Below are 12,550 nucleotides of genomic sequence, written 5' to 3'. Positions count from 1 at the left end.
GGCCTCACTGATCATAGTGGCAGTTTGAAATGAAGTCTTTGTTTTAAACTGATGATACCAGCATTACTGGCAAGATGAAACTGTGTAGGGTCACAACCATGTTGCTGCCAAGAGATCATTTTTCTCTTCTATAGCAGGAAGCCCATCAATCACCCTCTCTATGGTGCAATGTGGGAAAGGGGGAAGATTTCATATACACACCAGTTTTTATTCTTCCTCCATTATCCTCTTCCCCCCTTTATCTGGTTTTTCCTTGCCTATGTCTCCCTCCCTGCTCTATATCACCTTCATTCCTTGCTTGGCAAATAGCTGAAATTAATCTTCTATTTAACATTTTAGGGTCCCATATTGAAAAGGAGTGGATGGATATTAGGTGGATAAGAAAAACACAACTATTGTACACATCTCTCTAACTTTCTCACCAAGGAGTTCAAAGCACTTCACAAATATTAATGAATTTCACATCATCATCATACCCATATGTGACGTTATGAGTATAATATAATATCTCAGTGAAAGGTGACAGGGCCAGAAAGAGTTAATTAACTCACCTCACCGACTGACCTGACCCATGGGTGAACCTTAAGGACTGGTTAGAAAGATATGTAAATGAATAGAGCTTTGAAATGCACTGTTAGAGGTAGAAGGGTAGATGTTTGCTCAGGTCTTGGGATGTCAGCAAACAAGTCTTGTCTATTGCTATAGTTTTAATTCAAAGATCAAAAAAGGAATATTAGCATTTATGATGATACTCGAGTGAAATAGTATTATTGTCTATGTGTCTTTTTGAAGGTTGTGGTAACCCGTATCTGAACTGTTTAATGGATAAATTACTCTGTGTTAATTGCCAGGATGTTTGGAAGAAGGAGTTAAGCCTATTGTTTTCTCAGGCTGAAAGGCTGCTGGAAATGTATAAGAAGCCTGGGACACAATCCTTCATCTCAGATCTGCTTTGGGTTTCAAGAGGGGGAAACCTTAAGCCACAAGGATTGAGATCCCCAGTCATTGACTGGAGCCACCCTGAATATGGACATTGGACTATACCCTATGGACTATTTCTAAAAGGACTTTTGGCTACTACAAGCTCACCTTTACTATATATCTGAACCTCAAGAATTGAATTCAAGTCTGTATGTATATTGATCTTTCAACCAACACACTCTTTTCTTTTCTAATAAATTTTAGCTTAGTTAATAAGAATTGGCTGTAGCGTGTATTGTGGATAAAATCTAAGTGATAATTGGACCTGGGTATGTGGCTGATCCTTTGGGATTGGAAGAACCTTTTCTTTTATATGATGAAGTAAGATTTTTAGGAATCATCATATCTGATAGGTGTGTCTGGATGGAGGCCTGAGGCTGGGCACTTTAAGGAAACTGCGTGGTTTGGACTTCTAAGTAACCAGTGAGGTACTATAGAAGCTGTTTTGTGCTGGCTGGTAAATCTAAGTATTGGAATAACCACCAGCGTTTGGGGTTTGTCTGCCCCGTTTTGTTTGCAGTTAACTCTGATTGAGTGACCTCAGCTGGCTCCCACAGGCAGCACCGTCACAGTGGCGTAGTTAGGGTCCCATATTGAAAAAGAGAGGATGGATATTATGTGGATAAGAAAAACACAACTATTGTACACATCTCTCTAACTTTCTCACCAAGGAGTTCAAAGCACTTCACAAATATTAATGAATTTCACATCATCATCATACCCATATAAGTAGGAAGGTCTTATTCTCATTATACAGATGGCGTAACTGTGGCAGAGAGGATGAGTGACTTGCTTAATGTCGCACCCGAAGTCTATGGTGACCTAGAAACAGAATCCAGTGTTTCCTGACCCCCTGTTTTTTGCCTTAACTGCAAAAACATCTTTCCTCATTGCAAGAGACAAAAATGAAATCAAAGCCCTGGAATTTGTTAGTCAAAATGTCAAATATTAAACACCAGCATAAAAGAGAATGCAAATAGCATTTGTTCTTGCTGGAATAAATAATTAAATCAGGCTCAGTTATCAGGAGCAACCCAAGCAGACACTCTGGTAACAGTCCAGTACCCCTATAGCATCCCAAGGAAAGCCAATTCCCCCTGGGACTCACTTTAAAAAAAAAAATAAAAAAAATCAGAAACCAAAAAGAAACAGTTTATACTTACCCTTAATCTCATGGCCACCTGTGCCATCATTTTCCACCCAGAGCCCTTCCTTTTCAGTTTGCTGATTGGCACTCAAAATGGAACACAGGTGAACCTGATTAGCACAGCAAGGTTGATAATAAATACATAAAACAAACAAAAGAGCAAAGCAAGAACAACATTTCTGTATGAGGGCAGATGTGCCTGACTGAATGGAAGAGGCTAGGGGTCAGCCAGGATCTGCTGGAGGAAGCTCCCTAACAATCCTTCCCTGCCCTCTCCCCAGCCCCCCCCCCCCCAAACTGTTCCATACTTTTCCACCCAAACCCAACAGCTCTCCAAGTTCACACGGAGGCTCTTTCTCAGCAATTTACTTCCCTCTCCCTCAGCTCCTTCATTACCCCTGACTCCCCCAAGCCTTTGCTCTGCTTCTGAGGGGTGTGGGAAATATGGTTCTATATTGTTGTTTAAATAAATTATTACTCATAGTTATGTATTAAATATGCCTAGTAAGGAATCTATTTGTCAAAAAACATTTCCTGAATCTTTTTTGTTGTCTGTATTGTTACAGACATACTTGCTGATAGGTATTTTGAAATAAATAACCAAAAATAATTGAAACATGGTATGATTATATTGTGTTATCTTGACAAATAAAATATACAGACTTTTGCAGATTTTTTAATTTTTTGGTGCAGAATTCCACCAAGAGTAAACACTGTACTCCTCAACCTCCTAAAATGTACATATCCATACCTCATTAAGAACACCAGTAAATCCATGCACAGAAGAGCTCACTTGGAGCACTAGGGGTACACTACATTACTGCCCACACTGCTTTTAACTGGAATTGTTCTGTAAGAAATTTTTTTTATGGTGATAATTGCTCAACACACTGGGAGTGAGATTTCTTAGAAACTGAGGTGAATGGAATTATTGCAGATTGATAAAACAAACATATCTTTAATGCCTGTCTAAAGAGTTGTAGGGGGAAGGAATAATATCAGGCCTCAAGAATGTGATGCTGACAACCCAACTGGTAGAATGCTGGATCACCTGTAAGCAGGGTTGCTTCATTACACAGAGCTTACACAATTAAAAAACACTCCCAACATAACCCAACTCCCAAAACACGAAAGCATTCTGATCCTTTTATTCTCCTCCTCCTGCATTGCAGAACATTTTCACAGGCAGAGAAGAGCCAGAACCTTTAGCCAAGATACAATCCACTGTGATCTACTGTGATTTCTAGCTCTATTTTCTCAAATTAGTCCTTACATTTTCACATTGTAAAGGTCAGAATTTGACACTCTCAAATCCAACTAAATATACAATAGATAATTTTGAGAGCACGGAACACAACATTAAGTCTTTCATAAAAGGATGATTGATTTGATAAAGAATAGTGAGCCTGAGCTCTCAGAAGCCTATGCATCATGACCAAAGGAAAGAGGAGACAATTTCCAAGAGATGTTAGAATGAGCAAAGTAAGACCTGAGACTACGAGTGAACTACATATTAAAATAAGTCACATTTTTAATATTTCACCTGCTGCTGCCACCTTTTCATAATTACATAATGCAAATCAGCGCCTCAACTACTAATGTATCAGAAAGGTAGCTGTGTTAGTCTGGATCTGTAAAAAGCAACAGAGTGTCCTGTGGCACCTAACAGATGTATTGGAGCATAAGCTTTCATGGGTGAATCTAAACATCACACTCCCACAGGTAGCATCAACTAGTAATATACCTCAATTTGCTACGGACAAAATTTTCAGACATATCCACTAACTTCATATTTAATTTTTAGGATGCTCAGCTTGACATCCTTTCTACCTGATTTTCAGAGGTGATGTGGAACCATTAATCACACTAACATCAATGGAAACTGCAGGTGCTCTGAACTTCTGAAAATCAGGCACAAGTGAATGAAGTTTACTTAAAATTAGTGAACACTTCTTTAAAACGTTGCTACTTACAAAAAGAGGATTGTTTGGTCATAAGATTAGTAATTTACAGGTATGCAGCACAGGATTTAATTTTAGTTGATAACTGTCAGTAAACATCCAGTTTAGCTGACACCGAAATCAATGGAAGAAACAAGCCCTCTGCACCCCTGGTGTCACACAGGAGTAAGAGGTGCAGATGAATCCCTGTGCTGCCTCAGGGCCTGTGACACCTGATCCTTGCAGGCATAAGGTGTGGGGGGAGGCTGCAGACCTGGCAGGGCAGAGCAGAGACTAGGACTGCAAGAAGGAGGACTCACCTAGCTGAGGGCGAGGTCGCAAGGTGCTGAATGGCTTCTGGGGCAGTGCAGGGAGCCCTCTGCCCCGCTGCTACAGACCCACTCTCTCACTCACCATCAGGGAATGTCAGAGGTCTCTGCTCTGCCCCGCCAAGACCACAGCCTTCCTCACAATTTGCACCTGCAGGGATTGGCAGCTCCCTTGTGGCAGAAATGTGGCCATGACATGGGAGGTGTAGACGGCTCCCTGCATGGCTGCAGGGACGTGCTGCCCAATCCCTGCAGGCACAAGGTGCGGGACAGGCTGTAGTCATCCTGGCCTAGCGGATCAGAGACCACCCAGCCAAGGCTGCAAGGAGCAGGAGGAGGAATTGTCCCCAATGACAGAGGAGCCCACTCCACTGCTGAATGTCTCCATCCCCCAGGCAGAAGCCATTTCAGCAACAGTGTGATCTCAACTCACGGAAGGGTGGGGGGAGGGGAAGGGTGGTGTTGGTTCTGCTCCACCCAGTCAGGATGCCAGCCTCCCCCGCACCTTCTGCCAAAGGGATTGAGTGTCACCAGCCCCGCTGCCATGCAGGGACCCCTCAGCAGCTCCACTGTCATGACCACACTCCCTCACTCACGTGCCAGGAAGGTGGGAGCCATCTCTGGTCAGAACTGCTCAGCAACAGGGTGACCTTCCTCACAGCGGAGGGGTTCATCCTCCTTGCAGCTCCAAACTTGGAGAATCTGCTCCACAGGCCAGGACCACAGCCTCTCCCGCACCTTGCACCCTGGTGTCTTGGACCCCTCAGCCACTCAGGGAGGCTCCTGTAGCCCTGCTGTTAGCACTGCCCTAATCCTAACCCCAGCCTTACCCACCCCAACTGTAAAAATTAAAATACTTAAAAATGGGAGGGGGTGGGTGAAGGTTCAATTGATAAAAGCTGTCAAAATATGAAAAAAAATTCTAATTTTGCCAAGCCTATTTACTGGAGTTTCTTCCCATCCCAGCCAGCATTCCTACTGACGTACCTATTTACCATCATGAGGTTAATGTGCTATTGGCAAAGGAAAATGGGATTCTAAAAGTGCATTGTTGTTCGATACTAGACTTCAATAGCTTCCACAAAAAGGTGCTTAGTTTACAAGACAATCAGATTTTCCAGCTGCCAGCACTGAAAACTTAAGGTGGTTTCTAAAATACTACAATTTGCATGCAAGTGCTCTCACTCTGCCCTCCATACAGCATCATTAAAAATTAAAGTTAGCCAGCACATACGGAAGCATGAGGCAGAATAAGATACAGTTCACCTTTAAATTTAAAGACTTATTTTGTTGCCAGTAAACAAAGCAATTACAACTTTAAAGCTTTGTATGGAACACATATAATAGTAAGGTGTCCTTTTGATAATTACTTTTCTGTTATTTATGGAGGTGTCAGTAGCAACTCCAAAGTTAAGATTAAGTAGCATGGGAAAATTTACCAGCATAATTATACTGGTATAACTTCATGTGGACACCCTTATTAAGGTGAAACATTGCACTTTTCCAGTTAGTTTATGTTACTTTGGAAATGGTATAAGCTAAACTGGAAAAAGGCACTCAGACTAGAACAAGACTGTCCACACAAGCAGTTATACTAGTATAACTACAGTGGTATAATTATGCCAGTGAATTTCCCTGTGTAGACAAGCTCTTAGTCTCCTAATTCAAGATAATTTGAGTTTTGTCCAGATTAGACAACAGAACTGTTCAGATCCACCAGGTACTTGTTTTTCCAATACCACCTGCCTGACCAGCTGTGCTTTGCCAAGCAGGGCAGCAAGGGCTGATATCTGGAGAAGAGAATGGGTTTGGAATGGATGGGGGTGCAGAAAAGAAGTAACATAGGTTTGTGAGTGCACACAAAGGCATAGTGATTGAAGGTCATGTGTGACGGATGTAGGCAAGGAAGCATGGAGAAGGCAAAAATCAAGATTACAGAAGACTACTAACTATGGATTTCCTGTTTTTCATGGTTGCACCAGTGGCATGCTCACGTAAGCAAGTTAAATAAACCAGGGGTGGCATGGTATTTATGAGAGGTGGTTTTTACCATCATGGGAAAAAACAGTCTCTGTTTAAGGCATTTTCTATTTCTATTTTCTATTTTGTCAATGCACACCTCATTTCAATTAGTTTTAGTTACATAGTCAAACTGTGGTTACATAAGGCAGTAGATTTGTAATTAATTTAGGGTAATACAAATAAAGTACAACTGCAGTGGACATAATACAAATACATATAATTATAATACTAAATATCAGAAGGTTTGTATACAATTTAGTTTGATATTTTCTCAAGGAAGTTATACATGTTATCACATATTTCAGTTTTCAATATTATATAAACAAAAGTAAAAAACATTTGATTATATGAAAATGACAATAATGCAGGATTGCACACTTGAAGCATTAAGCGATCAGAAGCACAAAAAGTTGCAGACTACCAGTCTAGATCCATTTGGCCAGGCACCATTTTGTAGCAGAAGACTAAATGATGTAGTGGACAGACCAAGTCTATTCCTCTATTTTTAATGGATGTATCCATAGTTTCAAAAGATTCATTCTGTGTTTGCTGAACTTGCTAGACACCAGTACAATTATTTTTCCAGTTCAAACCAAGTTTAAGACAGTATTTACCAGCACCCTGTCCTAAACTAGTTTTTCCAGGAAATTGCCAATTAGAGTTTAACTGCTTTTTAACCATGTTTTTGATTTGAGGGAATATACATGAGCACTACACTACCTGCTAGGCTCTAATGGTTTCATAAGCAATGGTCCCGAGAGTTAATTTTTCCTTCAGATCCTCCTTTTCTATCACAAATATTGATTTAAAATGCAGTTTTGGTCAGAAAACTGAGCAACTAAAAATGGCAGCTTCTTGACAGATCTGCTTTTTGTATTGCTTCTAGTATTTTCTTTTGTATTCTTTGATAAAAGATTTTGCTCATGTTCTCCGGCAGCATAAGTTGGATTCCATTCTGCCTTCTGCATCAGCAACAAAAATGTGAACAAACTTCTAACTGCAGATTTATTTATTTTTACTGTCAATTAGGTAAGAAGGAGTATCTTGATTTTCACATCAGTGCGGAATAGAAACAGAATAGTAAGGGGAAAGTTCGTGTAAAAAACACCATCTGAACTAGGATTCCATGTTTTCGCTGAAGAAGTTAATGGCATCTCAAGCACTTGAAGCCTGGCCACAAAATGCTCCAATAGGAGCTTACAATCAGTCCAGAAATGAATGTCCTTCACTCTCCTGCTATTGTATTCTAGAGAGAGGTTTTAAAAAGAAGCCAGAACACCATGCTATGCAATAATGAGGAAAAATAAAACAGAATCAAGGTCAGAAAAATTTATTTCAGAGAACTTCCCTTTATTTTTCCTTCTCAAAGACTATGTTGACCTATGAAGGTAGAGGGATGGACACAGATAATCTCCTGAGTTCCTCAAACAAATCCTCCTGACAGGGAAAGGAAGATAGAAATTGCTCAACAGCAACTCTTCAGATTCAGGCAGCATTTTTAGCCCCCGCTGGACAAGGGAGTTTAGAACATTGACAGTCAGGTCCTCAGTCCCCACCAGCCCCTCGCCCACGGGAACAAGATTATTAGGTTTTATTTTCTGCAGCTTTTGGGGAGCCAATGCAGCTTAATGTAATCATTAATCCATGTTCAATGTACGTACTCCTATCCTGGGTTGAGCAGATGTGGTGAGTGCAAGCATGTGAAGGCGGAGGGAGTTACTTGGCTTCTTATTATTCTGTTCATTCTAGTCAGAAGCATGTCCATATTTATTCTAGAATATCCTAGCAATATATTCACCTCTTGCAGAATCGAAGAGAACAGAATTTAAGCTTTAATTTGAAAAAGAAAGATTTCTTGTAAGAAAATCTTCCTAATACAAACTGAGAGAATATGAGTGCAGTCTTCTTGAATATGCATACAACCTAAAACAACAGTTAATTCGAACTTAAATATAGTATAATTTAATTATGGACATCGATAACTATTTCACGTCTAGTTATTTTATCAGGAACATGCATCTAATTTCAAATATCCTGCCATGTTTTCCACAGGTGTCCGAAACTTCAAATGTCCTCTACTTACCTACCTACCTTCCTCCTGAAAAGTACAATGTAGTGATGTATTTTCAACATCAAATTCTACAGCAAACTGAAAATTTAATGACAGCATTACCAAATTAAACACCAAGAATTCTATACTTATTGTATTAATCATTTACAGATTTAACTGAGTAAAAATTGTGGAAGTTCTTTCGCTGGAGGTTTTCAAAAGGAGGCTGGATAGCCAACTGTCATGGATGGGTTACACAACAAATCCTGCATCTTAGGCAGAGGGTTAGACTAGATCAGGGGTTATCACAACATTTTTGGGGACCTCAAGAGTGTGGCTGCCAACTCTTGCTGGTGGCCGCTCTGACAATTTTTCCTAAAATAATTAACTTTAGGAAAAACAAATAAATATGCACATATACATGTCCAAATTGTAATTTATTTACGTAGGGGTTTGTTTTTTTTTTGCAGACTCAACAATAAAAAAAATGTACAGTTGTCTCTATTCTTTACTGGACCTAAATAAAATAAAAACTCAATTAAGGTGCTTTTTATGTTCCTGTCTTTTTTTTTTATTAAAGACTTGCTAAGTAGTAAATCTGCTGCTGTGAAAAGTGATATTTGTATGTTTGTTAATATCACCTTTCACAGCTCTCAGCTAGCTACTGAGTCTGCTGTGAAAAGTGATATTAGCAAACCTAGAAATATCAATTTTCACAGGAAAGTCTTCTTAGACCTGGCAAGTCAAGGAACAAACTAAACTCTAGATGGGGAGGTGGGCAGGAGGCAGCAGGGGCCGGGGTGACGGGGAGTGGTGGTGAGCCTGGGGCTGGTGCTTGCTGTCATGTGGCCACAGTCACAGCCCAGAGCCCTGCAGCTAGGGCCTGGAGCCAGCTACCCTGTGGCTGGAGCCTGCAGACCATCACCCCCAGGCTGAAGCCCGAAGCCTGAACACCAATGCCCTCAGGAACTCATACTGGTTGCCTGCTCCTCTGATATTTGTGGCTTCAGGGGGCTGTGGCAGAAAGAAAAAGCTCCTGGTGGCCATGTTTGAGACACGCTGGACTAGATGACCCCATGGTCCCTTCTAACCCTATGATTCTATGAAAAACGTTCTTTTACCACATCAGAGCAAAGGCCTACATGCATAATTTAGTAAGTACATTGACCTTGGCAACAAGTTACAAATCTGGAAAAGGGGAAGCCTGTTTTTAAATAATATTGTATTATGTGAATTTTCCCATTGTTTTTAGAATACTTTCCTGGCTGCTGTCTTCAATAATCATTTGGAAACTTGAAACTGAAATCAATTTTCTTGTTAATATTTCCCTCTCTCCAGGATGCATACAATCACCTTTACTGCTGTAGGATTGTTTGTGAATCCTGACTTTGAATTTTAAACATCTGAAATCCATTCCCTTGTGTGCACCCCTCACCCAATGCAACACACTCACAGAAAACAGAGGAAGAAAAAGTAGGTGGTGAAGTCATCAATTTAACAGAGTTCCACTAAGATACAGACTTCATGTATAAAAGATACAATCTTTTAATAGTGTAATTTTCAATCCTCTCTATTTTTGTAATCTGAAACATTCAGCACTCTTTTCACCAGCTGAATAGACTAAATTCAAATTATGTGTTTTAATTTTTCTGCCACATGCACATCAACAGTTGCAGCTGTTCTCTGAACATTACATTACAGCTGATTTACTAAGCAGGAAATACGTTTTTCTAACCATCTGCTGCAGCCGACTAACAACTCTGTATCTAATGCATCACTCTGGGTTATCCATACTTCCAGCGTCTCTAAAGTTATTCAGACTTCTTCAGTGTGTATTCGAGCTCTCCTCATTCAGACAGACTTGAATTCAGCGCCCTTTAAACCAGCACTCCAAACTATTTCTGCTATGGTTTTCTACGAACCCTTGAACTACATTAGTATTAAAGTACAACAGCGATAAGGCTAAAGATAGGCGATATAAACCACAGCAGCCGGGTAGCTTCTGGAGGAGAATTATTAACTTGAGTAAACTAGCGTGTGTATGCGAGACATTCAGATGCGGGGAATCGAATTAAACACTCCCCCTGGAATGCTGAGGCTCCAGTTTTGGAGCATCGCTAATACACACAATTTGCCGGGCTGAGGAAGTGGGGATGAGATGGCGAGGAGGGGGCACACAGACACCCAGCCTAGTCAGGGGAATACCAATCACACAAACACACAAGCCGGGGGAGGAGACTGGAGACGTGCCTGTGACCGGGTCCAGCCCGCTCAGGGATTAAGAGGGGTGGGGTGGGGCAGGTACTTAACCTGAGCGAGTACCAGCCGGAATTCGTACCCGGCCAGGCCCAGCCCAATCAGGGTGCAGGAAGGAGAGGCGGGTACATAGATACCCGGGCCCAGCCCAATCAGGGAGCGGTGAGGTCCCGCCGCTAGCCAGGCTCACTCCCGCTCCTCAGGCAGTCGGTCCCCGCTCCGTTTACCTGCCCCTGGCCGAGGCCGCCGGGCCGGGGCCGGCCCTCTCCCTCCGCCTCTTCCTCTCACTCCGCCATCTTCCCCCGCTCACCTCGGCCACCCAGCTGGGGGCTCAGGCACCCACCGCCTCCAGCCCCGCCCACTCGAGAGCCAACCTATCGGGCATCGCGTCGTCATCCTTCCGCCTTCGACGAGCATTTGTCAGTGGATGCATCCGTCAGAAGTACTTGGCGCTAGCCTGCACAACTCTCTCCTCTGATTGGTCAGAAGAGGAGCACCTTTTTGCGAAAGTATTGGTTACCCCGTGGGATAAGACCTCCCCTCTCCCTCAACCTCCCACCCCTCCCCCACACCTATATTTAAAGGGGCCGTTTAGAATTAAACATGTGTTCGTGTGAGTGCGCGGGAAAGGCAGTCGGGAGGGGGGCGGCACTGCTACTAGGGAGTGAGGCCAGCGGGTCGGAGCCCAGGCCTTACCGAAGGCGTCGAAGGTTGTGGCGCCCACCTCACTCAAGGCTGTTTTAGGGGGAAAGCCCCACACTGCCCGAGGTGGTCGCCCCATTCGCCCGCATGGGACTGGAACCTGTTGTGCCAGGGAACGCGTAGTACCACCAGCAACGCCTGCCCCGCCCTATCAGCTAGGACAGACATCCCAGAGCCGGCCTGGCAGCTAGGCTAGTATCCCTCTCAGTATTCGTACAAGGGAGGGGGTAAAACTTATGTGCACTTGTGCCCCATTCCCACCTTAAAGAAAAAGCTAAAGCTAAATCCTAGATTGGCCCCCTTCGAGTTTTTCCACAGGAACCCCCCTATGTTTCAAACCTTTACACATTGTCTAAAATATAGTTGTCCTAATTATGCTAGACAAAAAAAAAGTGGTAGTTTTTCTAAGTATATCAAAAGTAGGAAGCCTGCCAAACAATCACCAGGGCCACTGGACAATCAACACACTAAAGAAATACTCACACAAGATAAGGAAATTGTGGGAAAGTTAAACTAAGGTGTTTGCTTTGGTCTTCACTGCAGAGGACCTAAGGGAGATTCCTGTACCTGGCTTTTTTTGTGACAAATCTGAGGAACTGTCCCAGATTGAGGCATCAATGGAGGTGGTTTTGGAACAGTGATAAAATAGTAATAAATCACCAGGACCAGATTGTCTTTGAAGCATCTTCCACTGGCCCCTAGCAGAAGGCAAGATAGTGGGATAGATGGACATTTGATCTGACCTAATATGGCCATTCTTATGAATCCACTATTGTCTGTGGGAGTTTGTTCCAACAGTTAATCATCCTTACTGTTAAAAAATTATGCTTACTTTCTGATTGGAATGGGTCTGGTTTCAACTTCCAGGCAGCGGTTCTTGTTATATTCTTCTATATTAGATTAAAAGAGCACTTTTAGTATGCTGTACTCTCTCCCCAAAAAGATATTGCTACACCACTCAAGCCCTACCACCCCTCAATCTTTTTTGATAAGCTAATCAGAAAGAGGTGGTGGTTTCACTATAAAACATTTTCTCTAGCCTTCAAAATCACTTGAGTCTTTGCATTTTAAAAAAGGATGTTGAAAAATTAGAGACACCAGAACTGTACATGCTATTCTAGTA

The 12,550-nt window shown here is 42.2% G+C and overlaps 1 protein-coding gene across 4 annotated transcripts in view; it reads right to left on the bottom strand.

Moving 5' to 3' along the window:
* Window positions 1–11,097, bottom strand: part of NUSAP1 (nucleolar and spindle associated protein 1) — a 91,709-nt gene extending 80,612 nt beyond the window's left edge. For 2 of the 4 annotated variants that reach the window (XR_004000004.1, XR_004000003.1), the window contains exons 1-2: window positions 10,953–11,040; window positions 2,145–2,238 (exon numbers count right to left, since the gene is read on the bottom strand). The gene's annotated coding sequence lies outside the window, so the exon portion shown is untranslated. The other 2 variants (XR_004000006.1, XR_004000005.1) reach the window with 2 other exon arrangements.
* Between the last annotated feature and the right edge of the window lie 1,453 nt (window positions 11,098–12,550).

This window comes from Gopherus evgoodei, chromosome 4, assembly GCF_007399415.2.
Source record: "Gopherus evgoodei ecotype Sinaloan lineage chromosome 4, rGopEvg1_v1.p, whole genome shotgun sequence".
Classification (NCBI taxonomy): Eukaryota; Metazoa; Chordata; order Testudines; family Testudinidae; genus Gopherus; species Gopherus evgoodei.
This window is presented reverse-complemented; position numbering and strand designations above follow the sequence as displayed.